The sequence below is a fragment of the Podarcis cretensis genome, assembly GCF_951804945.1.
Source record: "Podarcis cretensis genome assembly, chromosome: 3".
Classification (NCBI taxonomy): Eukaryota; Metazoa; Chordata; class Lepidosauria; order Squamata; family Lacertidae; genus Podarcis; species Podarcis cretensis.
Genome location: NC_137172.1, coordinates 21,349,772 through 21,363,676, shown reverse-complemented (window position 1 = coordinate 21,363,676; position 13,905 = coordinate 21,349,772). Strand labels below are relative to the sequence as shown.

Genomic DNA, 13,905 nt, shown 5'->3' with positions numbered 1-13,905 from the left:
ACCTCTAGAAACTAATCCCATCATGTAAACTTTTTTGGGGTCTACTTTTTAAAAATGCAAGTAAGAGATTAAGTAAGAGGAGCCTACATGCCTCCGTAATGAGATATCAACACAAACACACCATTAACCAACTTTTGAAGCAAACATAAAATTAGCTTAGGCAAATTACATAGTTAACAAAATTTATTTTACACCACATTTTGAGCTGGAAATCTGGGTATTTAGTAATTTAGACAATCCGAACATAAAATATCAGTTTACTGTGATGTGTGTCCCTCTTAATCAGTTGCTCACTTTTCTCCATCTCTTTTTAAAAAGAACACTGTTAATATTTTTTCAGTTTGCTGTACACTACTTTGGAAATATTTCCTAGGAAACCGTTTCTAAATCTTTAAATAAAGAAATAAACAAAACTCTATTTCTCATTCAATAGAATTAATCAATTAATGGATGCTGTGGATAGATTTTGTTAATTGAACATTTTAGGAAATATGAATTTCAATTGTAGCTGCCCTGTTCTGTGAAAGTATACAAAGTTATAATTTTACAAATATTCTAGCTACGTATCTTAAGTGAGACAACATGTGCAAAATTTATACATCCGAGTTGAAACGGTTGTTTTCAGTACAGAGTTTCAAAACATAAACGTTATCATGCATCATATATGCTCTCTTATACTATAGTCATCAGTTACCTTGGTCACATAAAGATAAAGGTAAAGGTATCCCTGACCGTTTGGTCATCACGGACGACTCTGGGGTTGCGGCGCTCATCTCGCTCTACAGGCCGAGGTGCCGGCATTTGTCTGCCGACAGCTTCCAGGTCATGTGGCCAGCATGACAAAGCCGCTTCTGGCGAACCAAAGCAGCGCACAGAAACTCCGTTTACCTTCCTGCCAGAGCGGTACCTATTTATCTACTTGCACTTTGATATGCTTTCAAACTGCTAGGTTGGCAGGAGCAGGGACCAAGCAACGGGAGCTCACCCCATCACAGGGATTCAAACCACTTACCTTCTGATCAGCAAGCCCTAGGCTCTGTGGTTTGGAACACAGCGCCACCCGCGTCACATACATTGCACTAATATTCACTAAGCTTGTGCATCAACTGCAACCAGATATCTGACACTGTGTGCATGGTCCAATCTTTCTATTGCATTGTTGTTGCTAGTCCTGGATAAATTATCGTATTTTTCGCCCTATAGGACGCACTTTTCCCCCTCCAAAAATGAAGGGAAAATGTGTGTGCCTCCTATGGGGCAAATGCAGGCATTCGCTGAAGCCTGGAGAGCGAGAGGGGTCGGTGCGCACCGACCCCTCTCACTCTCCAGGATTCAGGAAGCTATCTGCAAGGCTTGGGAGCCCGGTGGGAGTTCCCGCCGGGCTCCCAAGGCTTGCGGACAGCAGCCTGCAGCCCGAAACCCGGAGAGCGCAGCGGAGCGCACCCCGGGCTTTGGGTAGCTCTCCGCAAGCCTTGGGAGCCTGGCGGGAACTCCCACCGGGCTCCCAAGGCTTGCGGATAGCAGCCTGTTCTGGGGGCTGGGGTCAGGGGAAGCTCGGGCTTCCCCCACCCCAGCCCCGCACCTGGGGGGGGGAATTCTTTATTTCCCCCCCCAAAAAAAAACACTAGGTGCGCCCTATGGGCCGGTGCGCCCTATAGGGCGAAAAATACGGTATATTGATATACAGTGGTACCTCTGGTTAAGAACTTAATTCGTTCTGGAGGTCCGTTCTGAACCTGAAACTGTTCTTAACTTTAGTTAATGGGGCCTCCCACCACCGCCACGCGATTTCTGTTCTCATCCTAAAGCAAAGTTCTGAACCCGAGGTACTATTTCTGCATTAGCGGAGTCTGTAACCTGAAGCGTCTGTAACCCGAGGTACCACTGTATTTGCATAGCGTTTGTTCAAGCACACAAAAGTATGCACACGCTCCTTGGCATGTCCTCAAATGACAATACCGTGATATCACTGTAACCAATATCTCAACTCATTTCTCATCAAATAGTAACCCGAGAACAATGTTTTCTCAAAATGGTCTATATATCTCTATCTATATATGTTGCAATTCCGCAGAGAACAAACATTATTTATTTTATTATTAGAGCTGCAATAGCTAACAGATGGCCAAGCCAGTTAAACACTTTTAGTTGACTAATATAGATCACAGAGTCATGGAATTGCAGAGTTGGAAGGGCCTCCAAGGTTTATCCAGTCCAACCCCCCTGTAATGCTGGAATCTCAATATTGATTGAGGTAGATAGATAGATACAAACTCATACAGAGTTGTCCAATTAAGTGGAAGCATATTTTGAGATGGATCAAGATTTCACTGCTGACAATGGAGATTTCAGATTCTACCCCTTCCCTTGCAGCCCTCAGTGTACCACTGCTTGAAGAGTCACCAACAGATTTAAACTGTTACTCCATAAATTGGCCTCCCTCCACCTTTGCCAGCTGGATTGATCTGCTAGATCAGTGGTCTTCTGGGGACAGAATGAATTTTTCCCTTGGCTCTGCACCCGGATCACACATAGCCATTTTGCTTTTTAAAAGCCCACACTAATAATATCAATGGAGGGTTTTTAAAGCTTAACTTTTAAACTTCTTATTTAACCCAAAGCCAGGGAGTTGCAGGCCTTTGTTTCAATAATTTGTGTTAATAGATAGAAAGCTGCCTTATACAGAGACCCGAGGTGTGTATAGTCCAATATTCTCTACAGTGACTGTAGAACTCTCCATGGTTTCAGACAGAGGTCTTATTCCAGCTCTACCTGGAGATAACTGGGACTTGAACCTGTGAAAAGCATGTGCTCTACCACAATGCTACAGCCCCCTCAAAGAACATTGAATGAGCTGCACTGCTCATTCTGTAATTCTCAATGTGTACTATTAGTAATTAAAGGCTCAATTTTGTCCAAAGCATCCACACACAGAGGGAACAGGCAACTGAATCTTTGGACAATTCCTTGTTCTAGCCTTGCATCTTTTCAATCAGTCATTGTGGGTAATTCTTTTTTGGGACCATTCAATTGCTCCCAAAGCCTAATTATCCATCAGCAAAAGAGTCTCTTTGTCATAGCTGCCCATCACCAGTGCCGGATTACGTATAAGCTAAACAAGCTATAGCTTAAAGGTAAAGGTAAAGGGACCCCTGACTGTTAAGTCCAGTTGCGGACGACTCTGGGGTTGCGGTGCTCATCTCGCTTTACTGGCTGAGGGAGCCGGCGTTTGTCTGCAGACAGCTTCCAGGTCATGTGGCCAGCATGAATAAGCTGCTTCTGGTGAACCAGAGCAGAGCATGGAAACACCGTTTACCTTCCAGCCAGAGCGGTACCTATTTATCTATTTAGCTATAGCTTAGGGCCCCACAATTAATATACTTCTTCTTAATTGTATTTCAGTTCAACAATTACTTTGATAAAATACGTATTTTGTTATGTGCAAATGGCTTTAGATACCTATTAGGTCCATAAATTACCACATAGCATATATTCAACACAAAAAACAGCAACAATTTGTTGTTGACAAAGGACAGCTGGACATAGAAACCTTGAGTAGCTGAGGGCCTCATCAAACCTAAATCCGGCCCTGCCCATCACAGTCAGGGTTGAGGACTGCATAGGAACACACAAGAGGCAGCAGAAAGACTTCACTGCTTCAGCAAGGTCACACCCCAAACAGGAAGACATGTGTAGTCCTTCCTGTTCAGCAAGGTCAAACAGCCAACTCAGGTGGGTAGTGCTATTCTGAAGCCTGAGAGTATGTCACTCCGAGAAGGTGTTTGCAGTGTGTTGGTACGCCTGGCATGCTATACCAGGAAGTTTCCATGTCAGCTTTTGGGCCCTGCAGTCTCAATTTCAATTCTGTATTGCAAGTAACAATCTGCTGCACATGTTTTCCTTCCCAAGCCTTTCAAGTTCTTGTTTATGTATTTGCTGAGTGGGTTTCGTTCGTGATACTTTTCAATATTCTGGAATGTTCCAAAATTCATTTCTGATAGCTGGGGAGGGGGGAGAAATTTGATTTGGTTCGTACTCAAAGGCGAGCTTACCTAATGCACAGATACTGAAAGAGGTATGCAAACCAAAACACAGCCGTTCTTTGAAGTTCACACTTCACTGAATTTTGCAATCCAGTTCTCCAGCCAAGCAATGTGTACAAAAACACTAGGTTAAAAGTGTGCCTACGTTAGTGAAAACTACAAACAAACTGTATGTATTAGGATACATTTGCACTAAAATGCTGGTGAATTTTCACGAAGATTAAATAAAGAAGAAGATATTGCACAATGATGTGGAAATGTGGAGGAGTGGACATAGGCTGGGAAAATGAGAAACTGAAATTGGAATATTTGCTCATCCTTACTGACAGCTCACTGCATGAGGTGGCTGCGCACAGAACCAAAGGTTCTCAGTTCAAGACCCTGTCAATTGGTACAGAAACTTGGCAAGGAAAAAAGTAGCAGTGTTTTATGAAAGAAACCAACCCTAGAAATTGTATCCATGCACGCATGTAAGTATTTCATGCAATTCATATACCGTTTGTTTGCAAAACCCCTCAAAGTGGTTTTAAAAAAAGAATAAAGCAATAAAATCAGTAAAAAAAACAACTGCTCAAAGCAACTATTTAAAAAATCAAATAATAATAAAAATAATGATAAGCTAAAAACAGATGAAAACATTATATGTATCTGGGCAGGCTTGTCTAAACAAAAGTGTTTTCAGCAGGCGCTGAAAAGAGTACAGTGAAGGTAGCTTGCTGGAAGTTAACAGACAAGAAGTTCTAAATCAAGGGTCAGCAAACTTTTTCAGTAGGGGGCCAGGCCACCGTCCCTCAGACCTTGGGAGGGGGCGCGACTATATTTTGAAGAAGAAAGAAATGAACAAATTCCTATGCCCCACAAATAACCCAGAGATGCATTATAAATAAAAGCACACATTCTACTCATGTAAAAACACCAGGCAGGCCCCACAAATAACCCAGAGATGCATTTTAAATAAAAGGACACATTCTACTCATAGAAAAACACACTGATTCCCGGACAGTCCACGGGACAGATTTAGATGGCGATTGGGCCGGATCCGGCCCCCAGGCCTTAGCTTGCCTACCCATGCTCTAAACTGTAGCCACTAGAAGATCAAGAAATGCAGAATGACTATACAAGACACCCATCCTTCCAAGTGATCTCATGACCATTAGCTACAACAATTTCAGAAAACTATGATGTTTACCTTAGCACTTAATTACAAACGCACTGCTCTGAAAGGGTCACAGGCATTTTGATAGAAACTGATGCTTCAAGACAAGAGAACAAACCTGATACGTAATTGTTTACGTGAGATCTCTCCAGTACCACAACACAAAGGCATGCACCTATGCACACCGCAGAGAGCCCAATTCACAGGTCTACATCCCCACCTTCCGATAAAGATGCATAGTTAAGGTTAAGTTCACTGCTCGGTCACACACAAGTTTTCACATCCTTTATTACAAGTCTTAACATACACCGACAATGGCAGCTCGCAGGCTTGGCTTAGAAAGAACCACACTGGTGATATCCGATCCGCCAGCTTCTATAACAGAGAACTTGTGAATTCAAAGGCTTTCACATATGCCTTTCTTGTCAAAAACACAAAAGGTTAATCAGTGCAAGCAGTACAGCTTAGGAGAGAAATGCTCTCCTATAATAATCACACATATAATTACCAATTGGAGCTCCAGTGGTAAGAGATCAAGAACAGTCTTTAAAAGGCGGTGTTATTTTACCAAAGAAGAATGGGTGAAGAGGTAACAAAGGGTTGGAGTAGACGGTTTTGCTTTGTTTTTGTTTTTTAAAGGAAGAGGAAGACAGGAAGAAAGTTGTGAAGGGAAGCCCAGTTGCAAACACAGCGTATAACGAATTTATCTGTGTATGTTCAGAGACCCACGTATTTATTTGAAATGCAGTCCACCTTTACATTAGGCACGATCAGAGCAGCCAACACAAATTAAAATAAAACTGCGCAAATAAAATGCAAGACTGATTCTAACAGACACAATATATGCCTAGCATCAAACAATGTAAAGTGCCATAATACTCTGACGTAAAAATTAACAGCAAAGTTTGAGTCCTCCTTCGGTAGCCAAAACTTTATTTTTCTCTGAATTTAAAAATGGTAAATAGAGGGGTGTTTTCCTCGGCATCACCCTCTGCTGCCAACAATTAATATTTTCCATTTATTGTCTTTCTTTTCTTTTTAAAAAAGGATTTTTATTCTTTTCATTAAACATTATGAACAGCAAATATAACCACGCAGAATTATTTCAGTTACAAGCTGGTACAAAGCAAAGCACAGATATTTTCCAGTCTCAGCTTCTGCTACCAACCACTGACATCCTTGAAAGCCACCAATGGAGAATAGGAACATTAGAACAGCCCTGTTGAATGACGCCATTGGCCCATGTAGCCCAGTATCCCCTTCTCACAATGGCCAACCACATGCCTATGGGAAGCCTGCAAGCTGGGCATGAGCGCAATTGTCTACTCTTCCCTCATGATTTCCAGCAACCAGTGTTCAGAATACTGCCTCTGGCAGTGGAGAGAGAACATAGCACCCATGGCTCATAGCCACTGACAGTCTTACCCACCATGAACAGAACTAATCCTCTTTGATAAATCCCTCACAACATTTCCGTGAGTCAGATTAGGTCAAGAGAGTACCTCTCTTCACAACATCATGGGCCAAGATAGCCTTGACCCTGACCTACATGCACAGAGTTATACACACATAAAGGTAAAGGGACCCCTGACTGCTAGGTCCAGTCGCGGACGACTCTGGGGTTGCGGTGCTCATCTCGCTTTATTGGCCGAGGGAGCCGGCATACAGCTTCCGGGTCATGTGGCCAGCATGACTAAGCCGCTTCTGGAGAACCAGAGCAGCGCACGGAAACGCCGTTTACCTTCCCACCAGAGTGGTACCTATTTATCTACTTGCACTTTGATGTGCTTTCGAACTGCTATGTTGGCAGGAGCAGGGACCGAGCAACGGGAGTTCACCCCGTCGCAGGGATTCAAACCGCTGACCTTCTGATCGGCAAGCCCTAGGCTCTGTGGTTTAGACCACAGCACCACCCGCGTCCCAATATACACATAGATGACCCCTTTTCAGACCTTTGGGGGTCTACCACAAAGATTGGGGTCAGTGGCCCACCTTCTCACCCCACTTGGCCACACACAAGTCGAACACACAGAGAAGAAGAGTATCCTGACTGGCGCAAGATGAAACAGAGAGCTTCATAGCAGAGTAGGGATTCGAAACTGGGTACGCCTAGTACTATTTTGACACGCTAACCACTGCACCATACTGCTTCTGAACATCCCCAGAGGGACATGGTTTCTGTTCCACCAAAGCTGATGATATATTTGTTCGTCTTCATGACACAACAAGATTCTATGTTGTTGTTTCTTGCCACAAACTAACAGGACTTATACCACAGGGATTCTTTCCCTGGGAAAGAATAACATTAATAGTTACTATAGACATTTTGAAATATTCTAACAAAATATTAAAGTGTCGAGTAGAATTATTTTACGACACATTAAAATTAACTGACTTCTATATCTATTTTTGGGAGCAAAGTAAGATACACATTTCTTTTTAAATGCTTATACTAATCTTGAATAGTGTTTTCATTCACAGATATTGGATTTTTCTTTCCAACAGAAAAATATAAGGAGTTAAAAATAAGTATGATGATGATGAGGCTAGAGATTCTGTTTAAAAAGTTTCTTTTAAAGGTCAGCCGGGACAAACATCAAAGCACATTCATAATCTTTAAAATAGTGTTGTCAAAACAAGACATCTGAAGGCTGGAGGTGTGAAGTGAATCTTGTGAAGTCAGACCATGCTTCTTTTAAAATTAAAAAGAAATAAGAGTGATACAGTGTTTTGACTTCTACATGAGGCTGTTTCAGTTTATTGAGGAAACATAACCTGAAGATTCCTCCTGCGAAGCTGAGGCAAAACCTTTTAGGTCATCAATTAGGAATAAAACACGATTGCAACATCTGGCATGACAACAGCATATTGTGCTGTCATGCAGGAAACCCATGTAAAATTTCATGGCTGGAGGGGAGGGGAGGAGCCAGGTGGCAAAGCAAATCTCATACACACACTTTTCACCTCGGCATCTCTGGCATACAATGCAGACGTTTCAGTACGGATACCATCTTATCATCCAGATAGCTTGGGGCGCCTTGCAAAAGAAGTGATTTAATAACAGTTTGGTGGTCTCAGTCCAACTCCATGCTACATATTTGACATGACAAAACCACCACACAGTTTTAACATTTTTGCCCATGAGCAGTGAAGTGTCTTGACAGTGCTGTTGGGGAGAGAGGGAGGAGGCTCTGAGGAGCTCGCCTTAAGCAAAAACCAGAACAAAACGAAAACCACAAGCGAATAATGTCGACTCCTTGCCTGGCTAACAAACTGAGGTACATTCTTCTTCCTCAAAGCACTGTTAATTCATTCCTTCTCAGGAGTGGTATTTTATACCCAGTTTTTTACAGTACCTGAAACAGTGGTGCTACAAACACGTTAGCTCACAACCAAAGGATATGCAAGCAAAAGATGTCCACATAAAAAGGTAAAGGTAAAGGTACCCCTGCCCGTACGGGCCAGTCTTGACAGACTCTGGGGTTGTGCGCCCATCTCACTTAAGAGGCCAGGGGCCAGCGCTGTCCGGAGACACTTCCGGGTCACGTGGCCAGCGTGACATCGCTGCTCTGGCGAGCCAGAGCCGCACACGGAAACGCCGTTTACCTTCCCGCTGGTAAGCGGTCCCTATTTATCTACTTGCACCCGGAGGTGCTTTCAAACTGCTAGGTTGGCAGGCGCTGGGACCGAGCAGCGGGAGCGCACCCCGCTGCAGGGATTCGAACTGCCGACCTTTCGATCGGCAAGTCCTAGGCGCTGAGGCTTTAACCCACAGCGCCACCTGCGTCCCACTACTGCAAATACAACTGGAGGGATGGTTTCTAAGGCGAAAAGGAAGGAATAATTTTGTGTTGTGATTTTATCTTGTGAGATCTACAGGTATAGGGCAGTGTACAAATTAACAACGACAACAATTTTCTCTATTATCTTTCCTTATCCCTCCCACTTTTCTTCATGTGTCTCATCTATTTCCTAGAAAAGGAAGTCTGTTTCTCAGGCAAGGACCTGCAGGCAGGCAGGTTTGGTCACTGTTATTTTGCTATATACTGTACAAGAGGAGCAGCCAAAGTGGTCCGCTCCCGATGTTGCTAGACTGGGCACCATGTTAACTACCCCTTCTTTAGGCCTAATGAAAATGTGCACTGTAAAGTAAAATGGAAAACTTTTCTGACCCTAGGGGAAACGTTTCAAGAATAAGTTTAGATATATATATAAGTTTTAATGAGAAATAAGATTAAATAAAGTAAAAGTGGATGGTTAATCGGTGAAAGAAAGAATGGAAAACTACAGTATAATAAGATAAGATATAAGGATAAAAATAAGGTGAAGGATTTGCTGAAATATCTATATGTATTAGAATACAAAGAGGGGAGGTGTGAGGAGGTCAAGGAGATAAGTTAAGAAAGGGAGTTATATTAAAGTTTAATTTGTTCTTTTGCTTTTTTCTTTTTCTTTTTTGGATTGTATCTTTTTTTTTCCTTTTTAGCTGTTTTTGCTTTTTCTATTTTCCTATTTTTATTTTTCTCTTGGATATGTTTTGTCTTTATATATTGTGTTCTTCTTTGTAACCTTTTAAAACTTGAATAAATATTATTTAATTAAAAAAAAAAGTAAACTGGAAAACTGACTGCTTCCTTGACCAGGAAATATAACACTAGACCCACAGATGGGGAACCTAGGTCAAATTAGAGGCAATAATACTACAGCGTCTCGTTTTTAGGAGTTTAAGCTATTCTGTTGAGGATGAGGAATCATTCCATAAGTTGAGCAGACACAACCAAGAGGGTGTGAAAACACACCACACGCTATACTAGTAATGCAGGGGGTATTTGGGTGTTCATGCTCACACAGATTCTTTGAACGTCAACTGCTGTCCAAAGCACACAGACATCGTTCAAGTCAACTACAGCTCCCATCATCCCTGACCTGAGCTGGCTGGAGCCAAGGGGAGCTGAAGTCCAAAACACTGGTAGTAAATTGGGAAAATAAGTTGTCTTGTGTGGGTTACACCCAAAAAGCAGCCTGAAAATGCATCCGTAATAAAAAATGGTAATAAATAATAGCATTTAAATGCTCCTTACTATGTATGGGGACGCGGGTGGCGCTGTGGGTTAAACCACAGAGCCTAGGACTTGCTGATCGAGAGGTCGGCGGTTCGAATCCCCACGACGGGGTGAGCTCCCGTTGCTTGGTCCCAGCTCCTGCCAACCCAGCCGTTCGAAAGCACCCCAAAGTGCAAGTAGATAAATAGGGACCGCTCTCCAGCGGGAAGGTAAACGGCGTTTCCGTGTGCTGCGCTGGTTCGCCAGAAGCGGCTTAGTCACGCTGGCCACGTGACCCGGAAGCTATCTGCGGACAAGTGCCGGCTCCCGGCCTCTTGAGCGAGATGAGCGCGCAACCCTAGAGTCAGTCACGACTGGACCTGATGGTCAGGGGTACCTTTACCTTTACCTTACTATGTATGCGGCTGCCAAACACGGGCTCCATAGGGAGATGTGCTGAATAATAATAAAAATGTAAACATCTCCACTTCATGCTGAGCACTGCAGTTGTGGGTGGGGAAAATGTTTCAGCATAAAGATGGCAATATCTAAAACAGGCTTGAAACGGTTTGCCCATATTTTCAGAATGCCGGCAAAAAGAAAACCATGACAAATTTTAAAAGATTCATCAGAAGATAGATCACACCTAGGAAAATCTTGCTTGGAATACATGAATAATTTAGAAAGGGGTCTAAAATTTGCTTACACTTTTTGGGACTCAGGGGGGAAAAATACATCTGGAAAAGGAACAATGAAGAAAATTGTTACTATAGCAGCAACGAGTCCTCTTGGCTTGTACTTTTAAATAATAATATGCATAATAAACATTAAACATGCTTTTTTCAATTTATATTGAAAAAGTAATAAAATATTACTTGATTTGGCTCACTTACGTCCCTTTCCTCATATGGGGAGATATTTGTAGTGGCGTGGAAAGCACTGTTTCATCATATTAACAGGGGCCGCAATCCAGGGAGTGTTAAAATTAGGCACAGAGTTGTGAAAAGGGAATAGGGAGACACATAACCACAGTGTTAAAATGCTGGTAGTTGGGAGTCACCAATTGAATTTGATTGACAGGAGACAAAGAGAAAGCACTCCATATAATTCTGTGTAATAACTTTGAGGAATACGCTGCCATGAGGTAGTGATGCCTACTAGCTTAGATGACTTTTTAAGGTACCCCTGCCCGTACGGGCCAGTCTTGACAGACTCTAGGGTTGTGCGCTCATCTCACTCTAGAGGCCGGGAGCCAGCGCTGTCCGCAGACACTTCCGGGTCACGTGGCCAGCGTGACGAAGCTGCTCTGGCGAACCGGCACCAGAGCAGCACACGGAAACGCCGTTTACCTTCCCGCTATAAAGCGGTACCTATTTATCTACTTGCACTTAGGGGTGCTTTCGAACTGCTAGGTGGGCAGGAGCTGGGACCGAATGACAGGAGCTCACCCCGCCGTGGGGATTCGAACCGCCGACCATGCGATTGGCAAGTCCTAGGCGCTGAGGTTTTACCCACAGCGCCACCCGCGTTAAAGTTAGATGACTTTAAGCCACCTATTAAAGGAGGACAGGTCTGTTGATGGGTACTAGTCATGATGACTATAGACAACCTCCAGGTTCAGAGGCAATGCACCTCTGAGTATCAGCCTTTGGGAACAAATGAGAGAGGGACACTGTCTGTATGTCCTTACTGAGGGCTTCCCATAGGTCATTGTGCAAAACAGGATGCTGGACTAGACAGGACGTTGGTTTCATCTAGCAGGACTCTTCCTAGGTCTCAGAAAGTGTCCCCTTAGAATCCACAATTCTCTCCCTCTCTCATCATCTGAATTCAAAACACACTGAGAATGTACAGCTTGGATTTTTCCAAGGGGGAAATGCCACCAGCACAGAAAAAAATCTGTAATTTCTTGGTGGGTTAATCCCATTAAGTTTTGTGGGGCAATGTATAAGACTGGCAATAAGCAGGCTTGGTGGAGGAGTGGCAAAAGTCTTTCTTGACAAGAAACAGGGCCACCAAAGGCTGACCTGTACCTCCAGGCCAACAGTGACAATACACCTTAACACCTATCAGTGAAGAGCTGACAGACACTTTGATGCCAAAATTTAAAAGTGCTGTGCCTCAGGAAACAAACGTGCCCGTGACATTGGGTAGACTAACAGACACCAAGTAGAATGTCTTAGGGTAGGCATGGGGGCCTTGGAGGTGAAACCAGGTGCCAAATGATGGCCAGTAGCAATCACCTACCGTATCCTATGAGCCACACACTACAGGGCTGGCTTTTGTTGTTTAGTCGTTTAGTTATATCCGACTCTTTGTGACCCCATCGACCAGAGCACGCCAGGCACTCCTGTCTTCCACTGCCTCCCGCATGCTGGTAGCTTCGAGAACACTGTCCAACCATCTCGTCCTCTGTCGTCCCCTTCTCCTTGTGCCCTCCATCTTTCCCAACATCAGGGTCTTTTCCAGGGAGTCTTCTCTTCTCATGAGGTGGCCAAAGTATTGGAGCCTCAGCTTCAGGATCTGTCCTTCCAGTGAGCACTCAGGGCCGATTTCCTTAAGAATGGATAGCTACTACAGTTTACCCTAGGGACCATGGAAGCCCCCTACAACTGGTCTGCACAATCTGTGACTTGCAAAGCCAAATGCAACCTACTAGCCATGTGTGGTTTCTCACCTGAAGCTCTATAAACCTTCAATTTTTGCTGCTTCAAAAATTGGGAGGGATGCCTGTCAAGCATCTGGTGAACTACAATACAGAACTGATGAGCTGCATTCAACTTAGTAGGTCACAAGTTATGCCCTGCCCCACACCAGTTTTGTATATCATAATGGCAGGCTCCCCACCCCCTTTTTTTGCTGCAGTACCAACCCTTTCTTCACAGGTTTCCCCTCCTTCTTGTGGTATTTAAGGCCAAGATAATAGGGGGGAAATGCCTGAGGAAAATAGTAAGAGGAGGAGAAGGAGAATCAGTTTCTCCCTCTTCTCCTTCTCACAGTCGCGGAACACAGATCAAATGTTTGCAATCAGATATGCAAGCTCTTTGCTGGATTCCGTTCTCTTAAACAAACACTTTGAACATAGTTACCCTATAAACTTAAACCACTTGCCAGGCAACATCAACTGAAATGGCTTCACCGTTCTAAGCCAACAAGAACGGTTGTGTATTGAAATATTATGAGCCTTCCAGATGCTAGTGGAATGGGCACGATTTTACAAAATGACCATATAAACAAACATATGACAACCGCAAGCTATTAGATGAGGATTAGCTCAACCTCAATCTTCCCATAAATAAGAACATTCTGCTTTTTTTTTGTTTGAGCCTTGGTCGTTTCTCCGTGTCGAAATGTGCAAGTACAAAACATATGTTGCACGCCTGCAGATTATATTTGCTTTGCTTTAAAAACCCAACTCAACGTTTTAAAATGGTGTCATTAAAAGAATTCTTAATTAAAGCTAAATATATACACCCATTAAGGTACTCTGAGAATAGGGGCAAAGTGTGCAGCTGCCATCCTTTTAGGTAAAGGATTTCAGCACATTATCTAACACAGCAATGGGAATTTTTCAACCTACTTCTTGGGTTTGAGATTAATTCTATGCCATAACAACCTTAATTAAGTTATCAACAACTCACCCTACTCCTTTGACATTCTGCCA

The 13,905-nt window shown here is 43.3% G+C and overlaps 1 protein-coding gene across 1 annotated transcript in view; it reads right to left on the bottom strand.

Annotated features, from left to right (window-relative positions):
- The window catches only part of SRBD1 (S1 RNA binding domain 1), a 181,959-nt gene that overhangs the window by 71,679 nt on the left and 96,375 nt on the right, over positions 1-13,905 (bottom strand). The window lies entirely within an intron of this gene.